Here is a 24,988-nt window from a genome sequence, read left to right on the forward strand (position 1 = left end):
AATGTCTTATGATCACCAGTTGTACAACTAGGAAATAAGGACAATATTAGAGGTAGTTTTCAGGCTTAACCAGTATATAATTTAAACTTGAAGTAAAATCTACCACTTGGAACACTGGTCTCTATTTCTGACACAACATTCCAATGTTTATATATATATATATATATATATATATATATATACACACACATAATTATATATATATGTTTGTTTTATAGGTAGCATAGTATTTGAGTGATTATGCATTATATATATATATATATTTACTCATACTGTATGTGTCATCTTTTATCTTATTGAATAATAATTCTGTAACTACATCACATTTACCGAAATGTAAGAAAGGTTCCTAATATTATGTAGATGTCAGACTTAGGCTCTAACTTGTGACACTTCCCCCTGAAACTTTGAGACTTTGCCCAGGGGGTTTCTGATCAGCCTGCTTCTCCTGTGGTTCACATACTTTCTCACTAGTTTTGCAGATCCCTGTAAGTCTACTTATTGCCTTGTACAGCATGTAGGCATTGCGGCTTCGAAGTTCAATAATACTTAGAGATATCTTATCTAATCACTTGTGTTAGCTCATTTCTCGTTCTGATTCTTCTGTTTTCTGAGAAATCTAGTGGCTGTCTCAACTTTTGAATTAAAAAAAATGACTCTTCCCATCAACACATATCTGCTGAAAATATGCTGAGGCTCACAAGATTGGTCCCAATACCACTGTAAGGTTTCACATTACCAAAGGCTGCAAGCCCACACAAGCCCACAGTTGTTTGAAATAGTCAGATATCAGTATATAACCGTATTTGTCCATGTGCTTATTATTAATTAATCTTCTACTAAGTACTTAAAACCAATATGATATATCAACGTACCTACATAGCATCATTGTATTTTCTCTAAAGGCATTTCCAAAAAGGTACTTGTTTGCAATATGTTATAATTTTGGTGACAGTCTAATATTGATATTACTTTTAGCCAGTGAGCCACAAGGGATGAGAAATCATGTCTTCTGCTTGTTTTCTATATGTACTTAGTCTATTATACAGTGCTCTGCATATAATATGTATGCAACCAGCATGCACTGGCAATCATCCTTGTTGCTGACTTATTCACATTGGCCAAAACAAGTGTACTCCTGAGAAATCAAATCATACGCACAGACATATAACATTTAATTCTCTTGCAGAAATTTTAAAATGAAGTGCATTCAAAAGGTTAAAGATTCAAATGTTTTCCAACTACAGGGAGTAGATTTATCAAATGAAGATTTCAGTTGAGATAGAAAACACTAAAGCCCTAGTTAATATACTTCTAATTTTCAAGCTATTTAGAAGGCCTCCTAAGTTTTTTCTCTCTGTTTATTTGATTTAGTTTTGTAAGTTTTGTCTTCCTGGATTTGGCAATGACTCATTTTATTGCCATGCAAAGATTACAAATAAATGAATGTAGATATGACTTACACTCAGATTCTTTATGAAAATTCTATAAATGAAAGAAATCTTCCCAGTGTAGTCAGAGCTGAGCGTAGGCAGAATGAATAGAGGATATAAAGGCATAAACATTTTATTGTTTTATCATGTTCTAAACACGAGACCAGAATTCTTCAACACAGTTAATTGTGTATATCCTTGATTTCTGCTTGTTGTAGCTTCTGACAATTTTAAAACTGTTTGATATTAGCTAAAATCCAGAAAGAGGCTAAAAGTTTTTTTTATTGGTTTCTGTCCATATAAGGTAAATACAGTATATACCTTCTGTCGTATATCTAAAGCTGATAAATTAAATTTTTTTTTTAATACTTGGAAGAGCAAAACATTTAAGATACATTTTTAAAATTCTTTATTTCAAAATGGTTGGTTGGCTTCCTTTATTCTATCATTTACTAAAGGATTCATTCAGAATTTATTAGGAACCTGAAACAGTCAGGCAGTACGTGGGACACTAGGGCCATACAGATGAACAAGTCAAACTCACTGCTCTACAGGAGCAGTAGGGAGGTAATGGGGGAAGTGTACAATATCAAGAGAACTTAACCCCTGGAACGAACTGTATACTTACCATTATGAAAACAAAATAAGGAATAAAATTTTAATAAAGAATGATGATTTAGTCTCCTCCTCAGGCACTAAAAGAAATGGCTTGGTTGCTGAGCAACGGAGCAACTGCCCCAGTCTGGCAGAGCATTGCCTCCTAGTGGGCTTGCTGGGTGGATCCTGGTTGGGGCGCATGCAGAAGTCTGTCTCTCTGCCTCCCTTCCTCTCACTAAAAAAAAAAAAAGATGTTCTAGTACTAAAAGAACAAGAAGAGTAGTGAGCATATATATGCATATATATTCCAGAGAGAGTACTGGTGTGTGCATTACAAAACAAGTTAGAGTAGATGGTAGAACATAGTATATGGTTGGGACCTAGATGCACTCATTTCATGCTCAGAAGTTTTCTTTGGAGGAAGGTGATTAAACTTATGAATGGATTTTTCAATAGGGAAGTATATTTGGTGTTACGAGGGCAAACTTCCCTGGTGGCGTGGCGTGGAGAATGAACAGAAGAAGTATTTCTGCCTATCCATATAGAGAAAAGGGGAATGAGTTCAAGGTCTGTATTGCAAATTTAAGTGACAGGGCTTGGTTAAACTCATGTCTGCACTGAGGACATGGGTGATCATTGTACCATTCCCCATCTCAAACCTGGAGAAGGAAATGAGGAAAGATGCTAGTCTGTTGTGTGATCAATTACAATGTGATGGCATATACAACATCAGGAGAGCTGGAATATAAACATACATATGATGACCTTTGGATTTTAAGAAAGATGTAGAAATATGCAATAGATATTGACCTAGAAGATGAATCCATGGAATTTGATTGAAACACTTAAGTAGACGATACCTAGTAAGAAGAGATGAGAAACAAAGACCCTGAGTATCAAGACAGAGGGACAGAGGGCGAGGAAGATTCACAGAGAAGGTGACAGGTTGCTTATCTTAATTTAGCAAATATGAAAAATAGAGGTATTAGGCAAAATGCCATTTTGAAGGGAAAAATCAAGTAACAGATTCTTTTAAATGCAGATGAAACAATGGGTCTATTATATAACATTGTCAAATCTTGGTTGTGGATAATTACAATTATCCACAACCAATTATCCACAAAATTTGTCCGCAAATTTTATGTTATTTTATTTTATCTGCATCTATGATCCTGAGGTTCTTTTCCACTTTTTTTTGCTTGAACTCATTACTAATATTGTAGACTATTGGTGAAAACAAAATAATAAAACTACTAATACCATTTCTCTCATGATTCATTTAAAATTTTAATATTAATAGCAACCAGACTTATGGAAAAAAAATGCAACTAGAAAGAAAAGCCAGGATTTAAGTCCTCAGATTATTTCATGAGTATAATAACTGAAAGTACTCACTTTCATTTTAATTTATATCATATCAAGAAGAGCGTTAAATCGTTTATACAGATAGCAGTGATTAAGTATGGACTCATTTTAATCTTTGGACTGGGTGCTGACTCGTGTTGATTGAAAAATAGGATTTTCATAGTTTATTCCAAAAAGAAAACCTGGTTTGTCCATGACTGAGATACTCATTCAGCATCTTTGCCCACCTCTTCCCACCTATGCATCCTTGGTCAAAACACTGTATGTATGCTATAAGTGTGAACATCTTCACCAAACTTCCTTAAATGTAGAATTAAGCCTAATAGATATAATATATTTATTCAATATGCCTAAGTGTATTTTTGCAAAAAAAAATTTTTTGCTGCCATTGTGTGCAGTATTTTAAAGTTACCTTGTCAATCCCTATGTCACACGTAGTCGAATTAGTTTAGTTTACTTAGGGCTTTTTTTTTTTTTTTTGCATTAAAGTTTAATCTTTCGGTTAGTTTGCAAGTATTGTTTAATTTTTCTCTCATAAACATAAAGGATACAGCTATACATAGAATCATTTTTTCACTCTTAGAAAAAGAATATATTTTGGAATATCTTGTAGTTTACTAGTATACATATATATTTGTTTTGTTTTAATCTATAAAAATTGATTTAAGAACAATTGTTAGATTCTTTCTTTGCTTTTATAGCATTCTCTCATATTGAAAGTCGTTCCTGAAATTTCACTGCCAGATGCTCTCTTAGAAAAATTAATACCAGTTTCCAATACCTTTAGAAAACTGATTTTGGGTGGAAATGAATAATGAAAGTGAATGTTGTAATTATGTCTATATACCAGCACAAATTATTGTCATTTTGTACTTAAATATGGTTAATTTGTTCTTACATATATACTGCTCTATTGAAATAGTTCTAAGATTAAAATATAGCTCTTAAATGACTTCAAGCTGAGACAAGAAAATTAAATGAAGTCTTTGGACATGACCTTTTCATTTGTCTCTCTGCAAATGTAATGTCATAGTCATTTCAGGAGCCTGTCTCGTTGGCAGTGGAACAGTGGAGATGTTACAGTCCTTTGCTTTCCTGTCCTCGGCTTCCAGGACCCCTTTCCCTTATACAGTGCCTCAGCCACAACAAGGAGCGAGAAATAACTGGGGTTAACTGCAAAGGGTAATTTTGTGCTCTGGGTAAGTTGCTGGAAGTGATCCCAGCAGTAATAGGCCAATTCACTTGTCTTAAGTCACTGCTCAAAATCTGGACAAGAATTTTGATGAAGTGTTACAATAACATTGTAACTCAATCTGTCTACAAATCAGTCTCATAAACTTCCACAGATAGGGTCACAATTTCAGTCTCTTAACTTTTTATGATGTTTCGGCTTGAGAGAAGAAGAAAAAGTAACCTCTGTGTTCATTAAGAGTTAGTAACTGTTGAGGCCAGAAAGTAATGCCTCACATAAATTTGGGGATGCCTTTATTCTAAAATACAACTTATGGATACTGGTCAAATGAATAGTACTCATCAGGGGTAGGTAATATTTAATAAAACTGGCATGTAAAATCCAAAGCAATTAATTGAATCAGTATTGATTGAGCAATGACAATAGACAAAGCAACTGTGCTGAGTGCTCTGTAGGGCATTGAAAATGTATAACTATGGTTTTCAGCATCAGTCTGTGATTAGTTGAGCAGCATGACGTACACTTAAGTCAATACAGTAAATGTAGAAAGAATTTTCTTAGATAACACAAATAACTAAAGAAGTGATTTGTATTGCTGTCGATTTTTTTTTCTTTCATTTTTCTGAAGCTGGAAACAGGGAGAGACAGTCAGACAGACTCCCGCATGCGCCCGACCAGGATCCACCCAGCACGCCCACCAGGGGCGACGCTCTGCCCACCAGGGGGCGATGCTCTGCCCATCCTGGGCGTCGCCATGTTGCGACCAGAGCCACTCCAGCGCCCGAGGCAGAGGCCACAGAGTCATCCCCAGCGCCCGGGCCATCCTTGCTCCAATGGAGCCTTAGCTGCGGGAGGGGAAGAGAGAGACAGAGAGGAAAGCGCGGCGGAGGGGTGGAGAAGCAAATGGGCACCTCTCCTGTGTGCCCTGGCCGGGAATCGAACCCGGGTCCTCCGCACGCCAGGCCGTGCTGTCGATTTTTATATGTATAATTGTCATAAATATACATATTGTATATTTAATTGTATTAGTTGCCTCTCGTATGTTCTTTGACCGGGCAAGCCCAGGGTTTCAAACCTGCAACCTCAGCATTCCAGGTGGACACTTTATCCACTGCGCCACCACAGGTCAGGCTGTAATATGTAACTGTATACTTCACATTGTACTATTGCATAGTTGTTAATAGTGCAAGGAAAAATGCATAATCTTTCACATATGGTTTATGAAATACATTTACAGATTTATTAGGTGTATATACATACATATATATGCACAGGTGTATGTGTGGGTATATGTATGTAGTCTTATGAATTGAAGATTCTGATTCAGTAGGTCTGGGTCGGGGTCAGAAATTCTGTGTTTCTAACAAGTTCCCATGTGATCCTACTGCTCCTGGTTTTTGCCCCACGCTGAGTAGCAAGATCATGGGGAATGTAACATGGGTGTTGAAGTGCAGTGGGAAACTTCATTTTTAATATTAAGTAAAAAGAAAAGGAAAAAAAATGGTAATGTATTGAAAGTGCTAACATAGGTTACTTCTGGGTAGTAGAATATATTTTTAATTAAATATCAAAAGACAGTAACAAAAATAATAAACTTTGACTTAATTAAGGGTCAGTTATCTATCAGTATATAATAAATTTTTAGGTTAACATTGAAAAAATTAACATAGGTTACTTCTGGGTAGTAGAATATATTTGTAATTAAATATCAGAAAAAAATAACAAAAATAATAAACTTTGACTTAGTTAAGTGTCAGTTATTTATCAGTATATGATACATTTATAGGTTAGCTTATTTTTCTTTTTCATTCACTTATGTACTGTTTTATTGTTATATAAATGACATGTAACACTATTAGTTTCAGTTGCATGACAGAATGGTTTGGTACCTTTTTTTTTTGGTTTGATACTTTTATATGTTACAGAATGATCACCATGATAAGTCAAGTTATAACATCCATCATTGCAAAGAATTATATTGTTTTCTTGTGATGAGAACTTTTAAGATCTATGATAGCAACTTTCATATTTACACTACAGTATTATTAAGTGTAATCATCATGCTGGACTTACGTATTTTATAACAGGAAGTTAGTGCTTTCTGTCCCCCTTTCACCCATTTCATGCACCCTCTGCCCCTGGCATTTTATTCTGTACATCTGTGAGTTTGTTTTACTTGGTGCATTTATTTTCATTACATTAATTTTAGGCTGTGCCTCGACAGCTCAATTGGATTTTTTTTGAAGGCCTGATTTTTATTTTATTCTTTTGTGTGTGTGTCATAGCGTGATTCTGTTATGACTAGATCTAATGAAGCAATTGGGGACGTGACTGTTTGGAAGAAAGCCCAATTTTACTGAAGGTGGTTTATTTGGTGGCATTTGGAGGCATGCTCCAATTACTTGAGAGAGCTAAGTGACCCCCTCTCATTTAGGTTAGGTGAGGAAACATGGGAAATCAGTGCCTTTTCTATCAGGTAAACACAGGGTGGGGCAACACAAGGTTTACAGTTGTTTGTACGGAAAAGAGTACAATAATTAAAGAATAATCATACAACAATGAACTCTGTATTTGGCATACTCAGAACTGTAAACCTACTGTTGCCTCACCTATATGTAATAGGTTTACTTAGTTTATGTATGGTTTTCTGAGAACCAACGCAAAATTTACTGCACAGACTTATCTGGTAACCCTTATAGAGAGGAGCAACGTTGTGTGTAATATACCTGGGTGCGCTTCTCCCATATGGAGTGGGAAGCATCTCTAGAGAAGTAGTTCCCTTAATCGTTTAAGACCCAAGTGTTTCTTCTGGAATAAACTCTCTTTGACCTTGTGTCTAACCTTCTGAACTGACTCACCTTCTTATGTAGGAGTCTGGTTTAGTATTTCTATTATTTTAGAATAATTTGAGTTACTTTTCCCATGAGATATAGATAATGCATTATGCTTGTTTGCATTTTAAACAGCAAATGAGTGAGCGATCATTAATCTGAACTTTTCATTTTATTTGATGTATGAACATGTGTAACTATCATATTTTTTTAAAGCTAGAATGCTATTAGATTTTTTTTTAAACTGGAGAGAGAGAGAGGGACCCACAGGGACAGAGAGAGAGAGAAAGGGAGGAGATGAGAAGCATCAATTCTTCATTGCGCACCTTAGTTATTCATTGATTGCTTTCTCATATGTGCCTTGACTGGAGTGTGGGGTTCAGCAGAGTGAGTGACCCCTTGCTTAGGCCAGTGACCTTTGGGCTCAAGCCAGCGACCATGGGGTCATGTCTATGATCCCAGGCTCAAGCTGGCAATCCCACACTCAAGCTGGTAAACCTACACTCAAGCCAGAGGAGCCTGCCTTCAAGCCTGCAACTTCAGGGTTTTGAACCTGGGTCCTCAGCATTCCAGTCTGATGCTCTATCCACTGCATCGTCATCTGGTCAGGAAAGGGATTATTTTTGAATTGAAAAAATAATCATCTTTTTTAACAAAAGGACAACCACAAAAATAAAACCCTCTATTTCCTGCCCATAGTCTTTGCTTTAGAAAATTCATATTGATTCATTTTTGATCACGCAATATATAGATATAATTTTGTATTATGAAATGGAGAATGGACATTTAAAAAAATTTTAAGAATATTATATATGTAGAATTAAAATAAATAAAAGACAACAAAATATATTTAATTTTATCATTAATTAAAACCAAGTGTCATCATTCTTTGTAGTATTTCAAATGAAATTTTAACAATTATAAAAACATATGCCCTTGAACAATTATAAATGGAAAACATATATGCATTTCCAAAGGGCCTAGCATTTCTGGAAGAAAAATGAATAATATTTTCACCTATTTAAGTGAGCATATGATACTGTGTACAGAGATGTGTTGTAAAATTGGGCACCTGAAACCTATATAATTATGTTAACCAGTGTTACCCCAATAAATTCAGTTATAAAAAGAAAAAAATATAAGTAACAAATATATTTAATATAAAATTTATAACTAAGTATAGATTAAATATGTACCTTTAAAATATATATTTTTGAAATATACTATCTTAAAATAACTGAACACATTACTGATTGGTTGTTTCTTAAACCAATTGTGTCAGTTTCTTATATCAGTTGTTTGTTCCTACCACATTTGTGTGTTATATTTCTATTAAAATGCAAGAGTGCAGAATAAAAATATAAGATTTTAAAAAGTGTTAGTTAGATGGGAGATGTAATAAAATGAACTGTCCTTAACACTATTGTCTTTTGTGCTTTTGGCAATATAAAGGTGTGACCAAAACAGGTGCCTGGTAGGTATGGCTTTGTAGCACATTGATTTTGTACTTTATTTTAACATTCAAAACTGTTTATTGTGTTTTGTTATGCACTGCTTTCAACTTGGTTACTGGGCCTTATGTAAACAAATGTGCATGTGTGGGCACACAGAGACACACAGTGTAAAGAGTTATATGAAAGAAATATAAATGTCATAGCAAAGTTGAACGTTCTCTTTGAAAACAGAGCAAAGGGATTAATTTAGATTCTTTCTCATTGTGTCTTTTTTTATCTTGTTATGATAATGTCCATTTTGATGGTTTTTTTCATTTTATTTTTTCTCTTTGCGCAAAATAACTTCTTAGATAAAGAGCTGTGGAAATGCCTTTCTTGGTGATAAATTGACATAGAATTTCTTTTAATGATCTTTTGGGCTCAAAATAATTCTCAGTGATCATTCCTGACCACCTGATACTAAAGGTAGTCTATAAAAACAATGAGTCTCTTGAGATATTGTTTGCTTCTTTGATAAGTTCTCATGGTTGTGCATTTAGATATAGTACATTTGAATAAAGAAGCTGTTTTGGATCTTCACATACCAGTGTGGTTTCTTCTTATTATGTGGTTACTGGCATATTGACAACTACTTTGATTTTGTGTGGAAATGCAAATAGATGTTTCTAATACATGAACTAAAGAGTGTAAGATAACAAGAATGACTTTGAGATTCACTTATATTTACTACAGCTTTACTAAGTATGTCCATGTTCTATAGGTAATCACATAAAATATATTAATAAAAAATGTCAGCTAAGGTGTTTTTTTTTTTAATTTAATTTTTTTTCCCCTGAATTTGGAAACGGGGAGGCAGTCAGACAGACTCCCGCATGCGCCCGACCGGATCCACCTGGCATGCCCACCAGGGGTGATGCTCTGCTCATCTGGGGCATCTGCCGCAATCTGAGCCATTCTAGCGCCTGAGACAGAGGCCACAGAGCCATCCTCAGTGCCCGGGCCAACTTTGCTCCAATGGAGCCTTGGCTGCGGGAGGGGAAGAGAGAGACAGAGAGGAAGGAGAGGGGGAAGGGTGGAGAAGCAGATGGGCACTTCTCCTGTGTGCCCTGGCCGGGAATCAAACCTGGGACTCCTGCACAGCAGGCCGATGCTCTACCACTGAGCCAACCGGCCAGGGCCTTAGCTAAATTTTGAGGCTTCCAGTTGTGAATTCACAAAAATTGAACAGTTTGCTCCTGATTCTGAGTGGTAAATGAATGTGGACTTTGATTTTACTCACTATGAATATATTATAAAATATTCAAAATTGTAAAAGAAAAGACAATCAGAGATTATGAAAAGAATATAATACAGTATTTGCAAATCCTTAAAATTCATTTTGAAATGAGATAGAAATCTTCACTTCTAAATAATTGGTGTCAAAATATTATAAATAATAGTTATTACTGTATTTTTATACAAAACTTTATAAATTGTTAGCTAATACATTATTGGTAGTACATGGGAAATAATCTAATTTCTATACAATACAGAATATGTGTTAGTCTAAATTTGCAGTATATCACCATACTCTATGCAGTTAATGTCAAAACTTTGGAAAAGTATTAATCTTGGAGCCACAACACATTCAAAGAGATAATAATACTGAAAAGAATATTCAAATTAGAAAAATCTGAACAAGGAAATAAAAAAATGAGTTGAGTGATACTGTTCATATGAATGAAGGCAATTCTGTCAAAACTGATTTTCCAAGTCCATGTCAAACATAAAGAAGGATCATTTGCAGTTAAAATTTGCTAAATATCTTAGTGTTTTCTGATATTGCATAGTATCTTCATCTCTAGGTAAGATTGTCAAATATTTTAATATTCAGTGCAAGAGCATTCACTGGTTCTGTTGAGAGTTTTGTTCTATATTTTAATAGTTTTTGATAGTGTTATAGTATAATTTTAAATATATATGTTTAACTACCAGGGACATATTAGAACTTTCAAACTTCAATCATTCTACTACCATCTATTTGATTTTGGAAATATCACATAAGATCTATTTATTTTATATATATATATATTTTATATATATATATAATATATATTCCCCCTTTCAAAGACATATTCAGGTTATAATAATTTGAAGTTATACATTGATATGCTAGCTCCTAATATTTTTCCAAAATGTATAAAATAGGTAAAAAGCTATTAAAATTTTAAAAAATCATCTATATGCATTTCACAATGCTGATAACAATATGAGGTCCAAAATATACAGCAAATCTTGGTTCAGAGAAATGCTATTTGAAGACCAAAGACATGCCTGACCTGTGGTGGCACAGTGGATAAAGTGTAGACCTGGAACGCTGAGGTCGCCAAGGTCGCCAGTTCAAAACCCTGCACTTCTCTGGTCTAAGGCATATATGGAGGTTGAAGTTTCCTGCTTCTCCCCCCTTTCTCTCTTTCTCTCTTACTCTTTCTCTCCTCTCTAAAATGAATAAATTAAAAAAATTAAAAAATGAAGACCAAAGACATTAGGGAATTATTTATATAAAATTTAAAAAGTCAAAATATGTTTCAAGACTCTCATTACCCAGCACTTTTAATATCTATTTACAGAGACCCCATCCACATTAAGTCATTCTTTTGCATTATTTAAATACTTGAAAAACTTTGTTATCATCTGTACCTTCAAAATGTCTTTGTGATGGAAGTAAGAGTTACAGGGCACTTTAATCTGTGGCACTAAAGGTGATGTCAACAGAGCAGTACCCATCTGCAGTAAGTTAGGCAGGGGAGAAGATTTAGTAAAGGTTCCTCCATATCTCCTCCAACAATTGTCTTTGCAGTCCAAAAGCTAGATACAGACAGATGGAAAGAAGTTGTGTTTGCAAATGGTTTCTGTGCTTCTTGTATATTCTTTGAACATATAGAAGAAAAGAAAAGCTGCTTTCCTTAAAGAGCCTAACATGAAGAAACAGGCACCATCTACATTCTCTCTCTCAGAGACAGAATTACCCAGCAACTTGCTGTTGATAAAACTACAAAATACAAACCACATATATAATGAGTGGCTATAGTGAGAAAAAAAAAACACGTATAAATGGTATAATCTTTGCACTAGCTCTGCTTGTTAAAAGATCAGACAGGATTAGGTATTAAATGACTATTCTTGATTAGATAAACTTCAGATTGATATAGTTATATGTATAACTAAGCCTGGGCTAATTGTTTATAATACTATAGAACAGATTAATAACATTTATTGTCACAACAATATTACTTTGTTATTACCTTTGCTAACTTTTGAAAAGACTATTAGATATATTCAAAATGACAGCTTCTGTAAGATTTTGTTGTATACGTGATATTCATTTGGCTTGGTTTTAAGGTTTTTGATTTATTGGAGTAAGTCAGTAATTGTTCCAAAAGAGGATTTCTTACCTTCAGTTAGTTCCAAGTTTTAGACCAATATACTCTTTTAGCTAGGATGTATTAAATAATCATTAGCAGCTTGACCAGGTGGCGGTGCAGTGGATCAAGCATTTGACTGGGATGCAGAGGACCCAGGTTTGAAACCCCTAGGTCACAGGTGTGAGTGCGGGTTCACCAGCTTGAGAGCAAGGTCGCCAATTTGAGTGTTGGATCATAGACATGACCCCATGGTTGCTGGCTTGAAGCCCAGGGTCATTGGCTTGAGCCCAAGGTTGTTGGCTTGAGCAAGGGGTCACTCACTCTGCTATAGCCTCCTGGTCAAGGCACATATGAGAAAGCAATCAATGAACAACTAAGATGCCACAACAAAGAATTGATGCTTTTCATCTCTCTCCTTTCCTGTCATCTGTGTGTTCCTATCTGTTCCCCTCCCCTTGCTTGCAAAATAGTAATCATTAGCAAACATATTTATGTATTAAATCAGTCTCAGAAAAGAGCATCACTTCTTTTCTCTCGTTAAGTATCTACATTGTCTTTCTTATTTTCTCCTGCAAATGTGGACACTATCTGCTATGATTTTGTCACAAAGTATCTCAGATACTGATTTTATTGCCCAAAATCACATACAATCTTCTTTACTTGTTGGTTTCCAAAAGCAGACTATAGAAACAAAGTAATAGGTACCTTTCTGGAAGTCAACAACAGAATGTACAGCATCCTTGTCATTTCTTTCACTTACCTTGTAAGGCATCAGCTCTTCCTCTTTATAAATACCTGCATTTGTGTTACATTCACAACAGTTTCAGGTAGGTCGGCTTCTTAAAAATGGCAGTCTTCAGAAGTCCTGGATGAAATATGAAAATAATAACTTTGAAAGGGATATACAGAAAATATACACACTACATTATTTGCATTTACACAAGTTCAGACTTGTAAGGTCTTCACAGAAAGATAATGAGAAGTGATGTCTATATACCCTTTAGATTGTTGGATCTTTTGTTTTATTACAACCATCTTGGCTATACACTTAATTTCTGTTGTTTATCATTTCTATATTTTATATAGAGATTGTTAATACTTATCACTCATTTCCTTTATAGTCAAGAGTCTCTGTCAAGAGCTTAGAATTGGTTTAGCCACATATATAATGTAATATAAGATTATCATTGTTTTTCCAACAATTAAAAAATGAAAATAAAATAAGTGGTTTGTTTTGGCATAAACATCTGTTTGCATAATTGCATATATTTAAATCAATTCATGCTTATTATGTATATCCATTGATTTTGTCAGCTTTTAACTATCTCATATTAAAAATGTAAATGTAATTTCATTTAGTTTGCTATTTTTTGTTTTAAAATCATTTAAACTGAAAACAATTATTCTTAATACTTTTATTTTTGATTAAATAAAAGCAAGCTTTAATAGATTCTTACAGTTCCTGGAATCATCTTTAAGTAAAATAGCACATAATGAAAACTATTCCTATTTTTATTATTATTACTATTATTGATTTACCACCAGTTTCACTGACTGCAAAAAAATATTAAGATGTTTCCTTAGCCATTACCATAAATTGATTACTGATTTAACAAAAGGCAGTGTAGTAATGTATTATTATTATTATTTTATTTTTATTTTTTTCTTAAGTTGGAAACAGAGAGGCAGTCAGACAGACTCCCGTATGCGCCTGACAGGGATCCACCCTGTATGCCCACCAGGGGGCGATGCTCTGCCCATCTGGGGCTTCGCTCTGCCACAACCAGAGCCATTCTAGCACCCGAGGCAGAGGCCACAGAGCCATCCTCAGCACCTGGGCAAACTTTTGCTCCAATAGAGCCTTGGCTGCAGGAGGGGAAGAAAGAGACAGAGATGAAGGAGAGGGGGAGGGGTGGAGAAGATGGCGCTTCTCTTGTGTGCCCTGGTCGGGAATCGAACCCGGGACTCCCACACGCCAGGCCGACGCTCCACCACTGAGCCAACTGGCTGTACTGATGGGCAGAGGTGTGGTCAGCTACCACATCATAGCAAGCCTTTTAGGCCAGGCAAAGACAACTTGGATGCCTATGGAATTCACCATCAACATGAGGTCCTTTGTTCTATGTCAACAGAGATCCTACACTTTTACTCAAATCAAGTGTGCGGTAGTGTCATACTTTGCTTTATTATGAATTCCAGAGATTTAGTGGGAAACTGCTGATGAATTTTTTTTTGTATCTATAAGCCTGGGAGGACCATAAGGAACTGCTGAACAAAAAGAAAGAAAATAGCTATTCTTTGTATCTGGTGTCCCTGTTTTGGGTCAAACATATTAAGTATTCCAATGGGAGAAAAACGGGACAATAATGTGTAAGACTGGCTGGTTGGGGACTCGGGTCTAACTTGGCCCCTTGCTATCTGGATCTCATGTGCCCCAGACTCTCCAATGTTGTAAATGAAGGTCTGGGTCCTCTAGGCCATGCCAATATCCCACTTTTAAAATTTTAAAGTGGGAAAATTTAATATAACTTTCAAATATTTTAATACTATTACTGTTTTACTTTATATATTAGAAACATATTCAGAGTGAAACAACCTTGCTAGTAATCTTCAATTTTCCTGTTGTTCACACAAACCATTTTTATTTTTTATTTTTTGCCTACCTAACACATTACCAATTTCAGGTATTTTTTTCTGTTTCTCATTCAGTAGAATAAAGAGAATGAGTCTCTTAGCTCAAAATAGGACTTTTTATGGTAGAGAAGTCTCACTTGTATGACCTGGGCAATCTGAAGTTGTAGCCTAGGACATTTAATTTATTAATCAACTGAATCTCATTGGTGATCTTTTACTTGTTCGGCACAGTGTTGAGTACTACAGGGATACAGAAAAATAAACTATGCTTTTTGTTCTCAAAACACTTAGAATCTAACTGGGGACACTGAGTAATGGTGACCCATACAAAGTAATATAGATATAGTGGTAACTTTTGTGGTTTGGATTAAGCATTATAAGAGCTCTAAGCCTTATTTATGGAATGGGAGTTTTAATATTTACCTCAGAGAGGGGTTGAGAAGAACAAAAGAAATAATGTATGTAAATTGTTTAACTGGCCATGTAGCGACAGTAAGCAGTCCAAATCAGGTAGCTATTGAAATGATCAGTAATGATGGTCACAACTGAGTGAGTGAGTGCTGGTGTAATTAAGAAAGACTTATGAACAGTGGAACTTGCATGAGGTATTAAGAGATGGCACACAGTGGTAATAAATACATATTTACTTAATTGAAAATGAATTACCAGGAAATCAGAGTGTAGGCAATGCAAAATTAATATGCAAAGAAAAAAAAAACGCAGTTTGGAGCATTTGCAAGCATTTGAGATAATAAAGGAACTGATATGCACAGAGAAGAGAATGTGTTTAAGTAGTTAGGAAGAGTATACTTGAATTTTGAAGACTTTACGTTACCAAGAGATTTTAAATTTGATTTTTCTTTAAAATAAGTAAGGGAACGCTTAGTGATGCTTGAACAGGAAATCATTCCGGTAATGGCGTGTGAAGATAAATCTGAAGATGGTAGGTGGGAGGATTGGAAGTGGAGGGCCCCAGGAGGACCAGTAAAATGAGGGAAAACAATGCTCATTTCTTCTAGTGTGGGTGGGCATCAAAACATAGAGGACTCACTGAAACAAGCATTCATTAAAAAACTGCTGGGTACCTGGTGCCATGCTTTACCCCTATAACTAATTTCTATTCAGTGATTCACCTGTGGCTTCTAAAATTATAGTGCATGTTATTACATCAACAGCCAGTTAAGAAAAACTGGTTATGTGGGAGAAATAAAATTAGGTAGTAGTTAGACTGAGTTTGAGGGGACTTAAATGTATTAGGTAGAAATGTTGGCGATTTGATAAGAGGTGAAGAATGAGAACTTGGATCAATAGAACTAGTGATAAAGATCCGTGGTTATTGGCAGGATGATTGAAATCATGTCAACACATGCAGTATTTAACACAATTAGCACCCAAGTGGGATGCTTTTAATAGGAACGTAATTGGCTTTCATGATTCTAAATGTTAAAATCTTAATAAGATTTGGGGTTTAGGAGTGAGAGGATAAAACTCCTAATGAAATGGGGAGTAAAAGTAAGAAAAACTATTATCAGTATGCTATATATTTTCTTCTTATTAATTCCAGTGAAAGTCATGAGCCCTGAAAGTTTTAAATTCAAGACCCAAGGTGTTTTATGTAGCTAAGAATGTATTTTTTAAAACATTTTATTTTATAAAAATATCTTTGAGGCAGTATATTATGATTAATTCCTTTATATTTCCAAGTAGCTACCAAAGGCAGTTACTGTAACTAGATTTTTGGCATTCTCAGACTGGTTTCTTATTATCTTCTGAATTTATAGTCTTTGGTTAGCTAATCATTATTTTATTTATTTACTGTGTTTATCTACATATTTATCTAATTTTTTATTTTTTACATGTTTTCAGGCTTTTAAAAATATTCCATAATATGAAATTTTCAAGATATGAAGTAAAAAGAGACGATCTAAATTAATTTATTTCTTTCAAGAAAAAAAAATTAACTTCTAGACTGCTAGAGATTTAGCTTAAACAGTGTACCACTAATGGATTAAGACAACTTCTGATCATACTACATATATTTTCATTAAAGTAATGTTAAGGTTTAAATCAAAGCAATTAATATTGAAAAGAAATAGAAAACTAAAATGAGAATATTTATTTGGGACAGGCACTTATATATTTTAAAATCTCTTACTGTGAAATATTTATTTTTTTATTTTTCATCCTATAGAATGTGGAACAGAAGGAAATTTAAGAACAGGGATTACAATGTCAAATGCATAACAGGGCCAGGTAAATAGCATAAATAAGTGAAGATTGATGACCCCTGTCACAGAGAAGAGATATTTTTCTTCCTAAAAGAGGTGATGTCACTAGCTCTGCTTATATGCAGAAATGTTTGCCCCTTTTTATATGTTTCCAATTTATTAAAAAATTCATGTCTTTATATGAAATCTTGCTACTTTTAGTTTTGACAAATAATTTTGTGAGTAGAAAAATAAAATTTGACAAGAATTTTAAACAGTGTTAAGAAGCCAAATGGAGTGGGTCACATTTAGCTTGTCACCTAAATTAGTGCTTCTCAAATATTAAGATGCCCTGCAGATATTGTTAAAAGGTAGATCTCATTCAGAAGGTTGTTGTAAGGTCTGAAATTCAGCATTTCTCATAAGCTTCCAGGTGATGCTAATGTTGCTGGTCCATGAGCCACAATTGTGAATAGTAGGGATCTACAATGATACTGCTATATATAGTACATCTTGTCTTCCAACTCGGGTGTGGTGAACAGGCCTTATCTCAGACTACAGGTCCTATTGATTAGTTATGGTTACCTGAAATAGTGTGTCTACTTTGGACAAGGAGAAAATAGAGTGTCAGCACCTGTGTCTTGTAATTAGCATTCCTCAGCTAGCCTGCTCCTCTCATTTTACAAAAAGAAGAATCTAAGATTCAGAGAAATTAAATTATTTCCTCAGCCTTATATAGCTAAGCAGCTACAGAACAAACACTAGTTATTACTGAAATAATATTAGTCTGCTAGGGCTGTTATACCAACATTCCACATTGCTGGGTAGCTTAGACAACAGAAATTAACTTTCTCATAGTTCTAGAGGCTGAAATTCCAAGATCAAGGTGTCAGCAAGATTGGTTTTATTCTGAGACCACTCTCCACTCGGAAAAAACCCCTACTGGGTGATTGTTGCTTTGCTGCTTGGCAACTGAGCTATTTTAGGACCCAAGAGGAGGCCATGGAGCCATCATCTGCTCCCAGATCCAACTTGCTCCAACTGAGCTGTGGCTGTGGGTGGGGAAGAGAGAGAGAGAAAGAAGAGGGGGAGGGGTGGAGAAGTAGATGGTTGCTTCTCTTGTGTGTCCTGACTGGGAATCGAACTGGAAAGTCCATATGCCAGGCTGACCCTCTACCACGGAGCCAACCGGCCAGGGCCACGTGCTATTTCTTAATCATATGATTTAATCAATAAAGTTGAAAGCAGGGAAAAATTTAAAAGCAATTCTTGATATTATTCAATAACAGTTATTTAATGTTTAAAGTTATATGTCTATACCTTTTATTGGTGATACTCTTACGAGAAAAACATGTATTATTAATGAGATTATAACCTGGAAACAATAATAGAAATCTAAATCAAAACACTTTCAAAGAGTACCAGTGTGGGCATGGTAGCTGTGGACCTCTCTGATTGAATCTGTATACTATCTAGTCATGTTTCCCTTTGATCGTTGTATCTTTAAATAGAGAGGTATAATTTGTACCATGGAGCTGGTACAAATTACTGTTTTGTCTTATAATTTCTATGTGCTCTGTGATGTATATGCAGCCCAATGAAGCTGGAATAATCACCTAATTGTTTTATTTTTTTATTTTTTGTATTTTTCTGAGGTGAGAGGCAGAGAGGCAGACTCCTGCATGCACCCAAACAGGATCCACCTGGCATGCCCACCAGGGGGCGATGCTCTGCCAATCTGGGGTGTTGCACTGTTGCAACGGGAGTCATTCTAGTGCCTGAGGTGGAGGCCATGGAGCCATCCTCAGTGCCTGGGCCAACTTTTGCTCCAATGGAGTCTCAGCTATGGGAGGGGAAGAGAGAGAAAGAGAGAAAGGAAAGGGGGAAGGTTGGAGAAGCAGATGGGTGCTTCTCCTGTGTGCCCTGGCTGGGAATCGAATCTGGGACCTCCACACACTGGACCAACACTATACCACTGAGCCAACTGCCAGGGCCCCTAATTGTTATTTTAATTTATTATTGTACTTTGTAGGAAACAATATTTATAATCTTACCTTGCACAAACTAGGCCAGAATATGAAAACTGTCAAGATTCTTAATATGATCATAATTTATATCAGATATGCCATAGGGAGCATCAGAGACAATATTCTAAGGTTTGTTTCAACCGAATTCTTATTCTATGAATAATAAGTAAATGATATCTAAGCAGGTTTTGTCAATAATATTTATATCTTTTAGAAGGCTTGTACCTCAAGATGGTGATACCTGTCTTCTTTGCCTCACTGTCAACAAATGACTTGTGAAATAGACTTAGGGAACTTCATTGGATTTGAAGGGGATTTGTCTGCCATGAGCTTAATTGTCATTGTTGATGAATGAAGACAGTTTTCCTCAATAGGAAGCTGCTCTCCTCAATACATATATACTTACAGTTACTTATGAATCCTTATAAATTTGAACATATTTTTTGTTCTTTGTGTGCTAGTTAGCTTGAAATCATTCTCTTAATTTGTAGATAACTATAAATTGTAGTGAAATATATTTTTATTAAGACTAAATTTGAAATAAGATTGTAAGTTTTTTTCTTAACTTATAGTTAGAACAACAATGCATATTTTGCAATTGATTGCCAATATTTTTAATGACGTTTAGTTTATGATCTTTATTTAATTTTGTATAATTTCACTTGAGAATTGTTATGGCTTTCGTTGGATTGTTACAATTCATTTGCTCTTAATTTTTTACTTAAATCTTGTGGCTTATATATTTTTATTTCTATCCTAAATGGGAATACATTTTTCCAAAAGAGCTTTCAGGAAATCAGAGTTCACAAGATAATTATGCATTTTACTCTTATATATATGTATATATTTTTGAAAACTTAGATTGAGTAATTTACTTATATGTCTTTGCAAACCTGATTTTGTGTGCCTTAAAGAATGATGTTAGTTAGGTATTCAAGTTGACAAAAAAGCTAATGTCTAGTTCAAAAATTAAGTGAGCAGAACATTCTTCTTTTCTTTTCACTTAAAAAGATTCTGACAATTTTTCAAAATATGTGATTCATTTAAACTTGAAGCAGAAACTGTAATCATTCATACTTAGCACTCTGTTGTACAAACACAACTAATCTGTTACAGCTTCCTAGTTCAGAAGACTGCCCTCCCTGTCTCCCACTGAAATAAGTGATCCTGAATGGATAGTTCACTGGCATGCATAGAATGCAAGTCAGTCTTAATAGCCAGAATAGTGTATTCTGAGATGAGGGAGAATGGAATTTATTTAGAGTCTGCTCACAGCTTAATCTTCCACCACAAATGTCAGTGGCCTTGGCTCTCATTCCCTTCTTCTTTAGATGAACCACAAAAACTTTTTTACCCTCTCCTGAATAGTAAAGGTATAATTTGAGATAATAATAAAAACTTTGCATCATTATGGTTGCGGCTGATTCAGCTTTTCTCATGGTACATTTTAAAGGGAGAAAAACAAGTATAAGCTTTATGGGAGAGCTTACATTGTTTGTAAGCCTTTTTATTCCCTTTCTTTGGTGTTTTGTTCTGCATGTAAAGGCTGCCCAGTTCCATTATCCCTGGCTTTTCTACTCTGCAAATTGCTGACTGAGAATTCTTTATTAGCAGTAGTAGGAGTCAAGGGGCTGAGATAGAATTTTTTTTTTAAATTCAGGTTCTAATTGGGCACAGGTCAACTTGGAAGAGCATAGCATGCACACTGTAAAATTTTTGGCAATACATGCTCTGAATCACTTCCAAAGTGTTCTCCCATCTCTTTCCTCCCATCTCCCTAAACAATCAACTAGCTCTGTGCTAGGTTGATTCAAAAGAATGGCTAATTGCAAAAGGAATTAGAACTACTCAAGAAAGCCAGACCAAGAAGTTGTAGCTTCATAATGATATATGCAATAGTCGTCCACAATTGAAGTATATTTTTACTATAAATTATCTAGTTTCTTAAAGATATGTGAAATTGTGCCATCCCACACTAACACCTAACATGTTAGCATCTGCGAAAACAATTATTACTACCCTTGATCTCTTCCCATTACCTGTTTGGTATCTGTGAGTTCTAATTTATAGATCTAGAGTGAAAAACCATAGGCAATAACAAATCGGTAGTTCTCAAAAAAACTGTAAATCTACCCCATCTATAAGATGCACGCTGTTTTGAAAAATTTGGTGTCTAAAAACTGGGTGTGTCTTATACAGTGGTTGTGGCATTTCAAATGCCAAAGTTGGAACTGAGGACGAAGCAATATATGAAGACAGTGATTCATCATCAGATACTGACGAGGACAAGCTAATGGATGGGAGTTTTGACAGTGATGAGGAGTTGTATGAATTTTATGATGAATAAAACTTGAGTTCAGGCCTGACCTGTGGTGGCACAGTGGGTAAAGCGTCGACCTGGAAACACTGAGGTTGCCGGTTCGAAACCCTGGGCTTGCCTGGTCAAGGCACATATGGGAGTTGATGCTTCCAGCTCCTCCCCCCTTCTCTCTCTCTGTCTCTCCTCTCTCTCTGTCTCTCCCTCTCCTGTCTAAAATGAATAAACAAAAAATAAAAAAAAAAATTAAAAAAAAAAAACTTGAGTTCAAAAACTTTATGTAATATAATACATTTTCTTTCAAATTCCAGGCCCTCAAATTAAGCTACATCTTATACATGGGAGCATCTTATACAAGGGGAAATATGTATATGGAGGCATGTATGTATAGAGGTTGGTTTATCTGTGATATTACTTTGGGATTGAAAAGAAAACACAAATATTGAGAGCTGCATTGTATAACATTTACTTTGAGAAATAAAATGTTTATTTTTTAAGTTCTGATAGTTTATGTCTTTATGTGGTACCAACTAGCCATTTAAACATGAAAATACCAATTTTTTCTGTAAATAAATGGGTTATATTAATTCATTGAATGTATTAGCTTAGTCAAGTAGACAAATCTTACATTTTTATTTGTTCCTCTGTGTTGTCAAATGCAATAAAATTATATTGACGTATAAATTTATATATAAATTGAATTATCTAACAAATTTTTTATAACTCTTTTCCAAATGAATATGTAAATTTACTTTTTATAGGAAAGCAATAAATGCAGGTACCATAGATGTTTTGTTGTCAAATGTAAATTATTTAATTTACATTTTTACATAGATAGTTGGTGGTGTTTAATTCTAATATAAGTGTATTATTGGATTTGAAATTGTTTCAGGATAAATATGAACATTATATTTTGGAATATTACTAATTCAGTGAAATAGTGATTATATTATCATATTCTATTATTTTTAGGCACCCATAGTTTACTTTTTATCAAAGTTGTTAATGATAATGTGGTAGAATAAATACCATGCAAGATTATATTTATTTTTGTATTCTAACTTTAGTTATAAAAAATGGTCTTTTCCTTAAAATATCTTAACAATATACGATGAAAATAAATTCTTTTGATATTATATATATTGCAATAAATTTATGCATGTACAATTTAGTCACAATTATAAACATTGTATGTCTTTTAAAACTATATTATTTAACAACATTTAAATTAAAAATTTGTATTTCACATTACATATATAAACATGGTGCATATATTTGCATTATAATTGGAATATATAACAAAATGCTAAATTTAATATCTGCTGTTACTAATTTTTTAAGCAATGTACACACTATGTAGACTATGAATAGACTTTTTCATCTTTTAAATTTTCTTTTTTAGTAATCATGGCCTGAATAGAAAAAAAAAAGTTAGTCATTGCACATCATTTTAAATTTCAATTGTTTTATAATTAGAACTATTTAAGTATAGTTCTTTTAAAAAGGTAAAAATTCTTTGTTAAAGAACATTTAGGTATATATTTGTCTATATGTTTCAATTAAATTCTTGTTACTAAGATCAAATTTGCACTATCTTATTCAACATTAATTTCAATGAATTAATTTTATCTTCATAAAGATTGTTTTGGCAACGACTGTCTCCTGTTTGATAAAATGAAGATCTATACTTAGGAAATGTGGCAATTTATGAGCTGTGTTTAAATTTAAGGCCAGGATATAGATTATTTGGGCGTTATCACTTAGTATCTGTAAACTTATTTGGTATCAATGTCAGTTGAAAAAAATCCCATTAAATAAGTGAAGTGACAAGTTATTTTGTTTAAATGAGTTGGGCTAAATTTTTTGCACAACAAAATGAAGTTGTGGTTGCTAAATATTATGTGGGTATATGTCTAAAACATAAAACACATCGTTGATGATCTAAAAGCATATATTATAAGCCGTGTTAGTCTTTTTCTTAAAAATTAACTGCTGTAGGCCCTGGCTGGTTGGCTCAGTGGTGGAGCGTCGGCCTGGCATGTGGGGGACCTGGGTTCGATTCCCGGCCAGGGCACATAGGAGAGGCGCCCATTTGCTTCTCCACCCCCCCTCCTTTCTCTGTCTCTCTCTTCCCCTCCCACAGCCAGGGCTCCATTGGAGCGGGGATGGCCTGGGCGCTGGGGATGACTCCTTGGCCACTGTCCCAGGTGCTAGAGCGGCTCTGGTCGCAACAGAGCAACACCCCGGAGGGACAGAGCATCGCCCCCTGATGGGCAGAGCATCGCCCCTGGTGGGCGTGCCGGGTGGATCCCGGTCGGGCGCATGTGGGAGTCTATCTGTCTCTCCCCGTTTACAGCTTCAGAAAAATACAAAAAAAAAAAAAAAAAAATTAACTGCTGCTTTGATTCTTCCTTCAGTTAACTTATTTGTACTTCACTTCAAGCTATTGAGTCTGGATTTTAGTGCATTATTGGCAAATATTTAGTTAAATATTTGAAAGTCATGATTTTGTCATATTCTACTAGTAAAGAAAACCAAAATGGTGGTTATTGGATTCAAAACTTTATAACAGAGTAGAAAAATATTTACAGTTTGAAACTAGATATTTTTATAACTCTTTGAAATGCTCAATTAAATTCTCAAGAATTTTTATAACATAGAAAAAGCTTCCCTTATAAAAACTATTTTAAAATGTTATATAAATATTTTAAGTGTTATATAACATTTAAAAATACATTTATATTTAAATGTAACATATAAATGTATTTATATATAAATGTAATACATTAAAACATACATTTATATATAAAATATTGGTGTCAGGTATTTCAATATTATAATATTATACCACATAAACAATTTGATAGTCTCAAAAGTATACAGCTGTAAAACAAACATACATTTGTAAAACACAGCAGTTAAAAAAACAAATTTAGCCCCTTCAGTAATTTTGTCCCTATAAATATCTTTTATTTGCTTAATGGTTGAACCTCCCTCATTTAGAATCCAAGTCAACTTAACCATGATTTAACAGTTAAACAAAACATTTCTTGGGAAATGTCTATTAACAAAATGAGACCAAAATGGACAATTTATATGATACTAGACACATACTGGTAGGACAGCTTTACAGGTTAATAATCTTATGTAGATTTATTAAGATGTAAAACATTTAGTGTAGCGCCTGCTGCATAGTAAGTCATCTATAAGTTTTAGTTAATTTTTTGCCTTTTAAAACACTTTAAAATACTGAAAGTGACCACACATTTTTGTGGTAGAAATGGATTGTCTTATCCTTTTTAAAGTCCCTCTAAACATCCACACAATGATCATTAATAAAAATCGATACATTTAACTAAGTTCAGTCATTTAGCAACACTTAACAGTCATCTGCCATGTACCAAATTTTAAAATGAACATTATTATGATAAAGAGTTGCTAGAGGAGTTCCCAGGAAAATGGTGGGGATGACTTCCAATTGCATCAGGGAAGCAAGAACTGAAACGGCTTGTGAATGCTGTCAGAGA

General features: G+C 34.4%; 1 protein-coding gene and 1 non-coding gene across 6 annotated transcripts in view; one reads left to right on the forward strand and one right to left on the reverse strand.

Annotated features, from left to right (window-relative positions):
- Nucleotides 1-24,988, forward strand: part of ERBB4 (erb-b2 receptor tyrosine kinase 4) — a 1,148,959-nt gene that overhangs the window by 151,876 nt on the left and 972,095 nt on the right. The gene's annotated exons all lie outside the window — the stretch shown is intronic.
- On the reverse strand, nt 9,975-10,050 carry TRNAS-GCU (transfer RNA serine (anticodon GCU)). Its single transcript has one exon. It is a non-coding gene; the product is annotated as a tRNA-Ser (tRNA).

The sequence above is a fragment of the Saccopteryx bilineata genome, chromosome 5 (genome assembly GCF_036850765.1).
Source record: "Saccopteryx bilineata isolate mSacBil1 chromosome 5, mSacBil1_pri_phased_curated, whole genome shotgun sequence".
In the NCBI taxonomy this organism is placed as follows: domain Eukaryota; kingdom Metazoa; phylum Chordata; class Mammalia; order Chiroptera; family Emballonuridae; genus Saccopteryx; species Saccopteryx bilineata.